General features: G+C 43.7%; 1 pseudogene; it reads left to right on the top strand.

The window, feature by feature from the left end:
* Positions 1 to 1,002: 1,002 nt before the first annotated feature.
* LOC100397992 (ribosomal protein L32 pseudogene) lies at positions 1,003 to 1,520 on the top strand (annotated as a pseudogene).
* The last annotated feature ends 1,624 nt before the right edge of the window (positions 1,521 to 3,144 follow it).

Genomic DNA, 3,144 nt, shown 5'->3' on the forward strand with positions numbered 1-3,144 from the left:
TTTTTTGAGACAGAGTCTTGCTCTGTTGCCCAGGCTGGAGTGCAGGGGCACAATCTCGGCTCACTGGAACCTCTGCCTCCTGAGTTTAAGTGATTCTCCTGCCTTAGCCTCCTGAGTAGCTGGGATTACTGGCATGTGCCACGATGCCCGGCTAATTTGTGTATTTTTAGTAGAGACAATGTTGGCCAGGCTGGTCTTGAACTCCTGACGTCAGGTGATCCAGCCTCCTTGGCTTCCCAAAGTGCTGGGATTACAGGCGTGAGCCACCATGGCCAGTATTTTTTTTTTTTTTAGTTGAGTGTATAGACTATTAAGTATTTAAAGCTATGAAATTTCCTCAGGGTATTGCTTTAGCTATATCATATAGCTTTTCTTACATGTTTGTGTGTGTGTGTGAGACAGAGTCTCACTCTGTGGTCAAGTGCCAGCCTGGAGTGCAGTGGCACAATCTCAGCTCTGCAACCTCTGCCTCCCTGGTTCAAGCAATTCTCCTGTCTCAGCCTCCTGAGTAGCTGGGACTACAGGCGAACACCACCATGCCCAGCTAATTTTCATATTTTTAGTAGAGACGAGGTTTCACCATGTTGGCCAGGATGGTCTTGATCTTTTGACCTCATGATCGGCCTGCCTCAGCCTCCCAAAGTGCTGGGATTACAGGCTTGAGGCACCACGCCCAGCCTTTGTGTTATTTTTATTTCACAGTATTCTGCAGTTCTGTTTTCTATTTTATTTTGGACCTGAGATCTGTATAAGAGAAAGTGTAAAATGTCTTAGGAATCTGTTGCTTTGAAAAGCAACACTTGCTAGAATGGTTATTTTTATGTTTGAAAAAGTCCTTACAGGTGAGTAGTCACTGTCAATTTTTTCTCTATGAATATTTTTATTTGATCATGAATACTTTCAAAACAAACAAAAGCAGACACACAGTAAAATTCTTTGTCTTCATTTCTGCCATATTTTTCCACACTTAAAAAAATTTAGGATTGCGCACCAGCGTCCCTTCTTTTCCTCGGCGCTGCCTACGGAGATAGCAGCCATCTCTTGGTCGGCATCATGGCTGCCCTTAGACCCCTTGTGAAACCCAAGATCGTCAAAAAGAGAACCAAGAAGTTCATCCGGCACCAGTCAGACCGATATGTCAAAATTAAGCGTAACTGGCGGAAACCCAGAGGTATTGACAACAGGGTTCGTAGAAGGTTCAAGGGCCAGATCTTAATGCCTAACATTGGTTATGGGAGCAATAAGAAGACAAAGCACATGCTGCCCAGTGGCTTCCGGAAGTTCCTGGTCCACAACGTCAAGGAGCTGGAAGTGCTGCCGATGTGCAACAAATCTTACTGTGCTGAGATCGCTCACAATGTTTCCTCTAAGAACCGCAAAGCCATCGTGGAAAGAGCTGCCCAGCTGGCCATCAGAGTCACCAACCCCAATGCCAGGCTGCGCAGCGAAGAAAATGAATAGACAGCTTATGTGCACGTTTTGTGTTTAAATAAAACTGCCATCTTCCTTTAAAAAAAAAATTTAGATTCCTTTTCCCAGCTTATTTGATTTTACTTTCACAATTTGCCAGAAGTAGCATTGGACTTTCAATTAAGTGAAAGGGGCTACACAATGAGTTGATGTCCCTTTGAGAGGCTGTATAGGTTAGAAGTTTAGGGTCAATGAAAATTTAAAATAAAGGAGTATAATGATAGAGACATGTAGGACATAAAGGGGAGAAAGGACTGGTGATAAACATACTCCTAAATCTGTGAATTTTACATCCTAGGAAGCCAAGTATCCCCAGTCCCACCACTAATCTAAGATGCTGATGGAGTCCCCATCAGAAATAATGGATGTCATTTAGTTCAATGCAGGAGGGTATCACTTATATGACTAAGAGAGGGGGTGTCAGCATTTCCAGTCCTATTTTTCAGCTGATTGAGAATCCAGCCAACAACTTCAGAGCAGATAAGGTTGCCCCCCACCACCAGTTCCTGAGTGGTGTCACCTCTGCCATACCGGAAGTACTTCCACACCCTTGGCCTTTGCAGTGGTCATGCTCCATCCTTTGTCTTTCTGTGTGGCCTCTGTAGAGGCCAAGAGCCTCTTCAACAGTTCTGCAAGCTGGGATGCCGCCCTCTCTGCCAAGTGTCTCAAAGGTAAGGCGTTGCTTCGAATTATTCAGAAATAATAAACCATGTAAAACCCAACATGGTTTTACGACTATTCACACACAACCTATAAAACCGAGTTTAGCCTTGAATGCTTCCTGAAGTAATGGATTTTGACTTGTTCCCCCAAATCTTCCCACATGACTCAATCTGCCAAAAATGATATAATCCTCAAGGGATTCATTCAGCCCCATTGCCCATACCATTTGCCGTTTTCCACCCTGCCCAGTGTGGTGGGTCTTTTCTAGCTGTTTTGCTTGGCTGATAGCTGTCCACATCTTTCGTGCCAGCCCTTGGGTGTGCATTCTTTCTCGAGACACATCACCAAATCAGATTACTGTAGTGAGCTTCCTCTTCCCCTGGGTATTTATTTATTTAGATATAAAGAAAGTTGACAAATGTGTTTTGTATTACATGCTATCAACTACAGCGGCCGCAGTTCCACGGGGCTGAGGAACGTCTTTCATCAAGGCCTCAAGAGTTGCCCCTGTGAGTCCAGTGTTCCTTCCATCTCTAGGTGGAGGGAGTGGCCTGGGTCCCCCGAGTTGGTCAGCAGAAATTATAGGAAGGGGGACACCGGCTTCTATGCGCTTCTTTGTATTTCTTCTTTCATTGTCTTCTTGCTGCTCTCTCCACAGCTTGTTTTCTTTAGAGCACACACAGCTGCATGTGGAATTCAAGGCAGCATGCTCATGTTTCTTACAAATTACATCTTTACTTGACTTCAGTGTCATATAGTAATAATGTTAATTATTTTATAGTAATTAGTCTTATTTTATAGCAATTTGCTCTTATTTTATGAGCCAAAAAGAAATTAGGTGTTCTCATACTTCCTAGCTTATCCTTAAATTCAGTTTACCGTGTTGTATGTGTGCGTTTGTGTGTGTGGATGAGAGAGAGGGAGAGAGAATGGGCTTGGCACTGATTAGGTGCCACAGAACAATAAAACATTGCCTAATTTGAACAGCTTCACAGTATCACCAAATACTCA

Source organism: Callithrix jacchus, chromosome 6, assembly GCF_049354715.1.
Source record: "Callithrix jacchus isolate 240 chromosome 6, calJac240_pri, whole genome shotgun sequence".
In the NCBI taxonomy this organism is placed as follows: domain Eukaryota; kingdom Metazoa; phylum Chordata; class Mammalia; order Primates; family Cebidae; genus Callithrix; species Callithrix jacchus.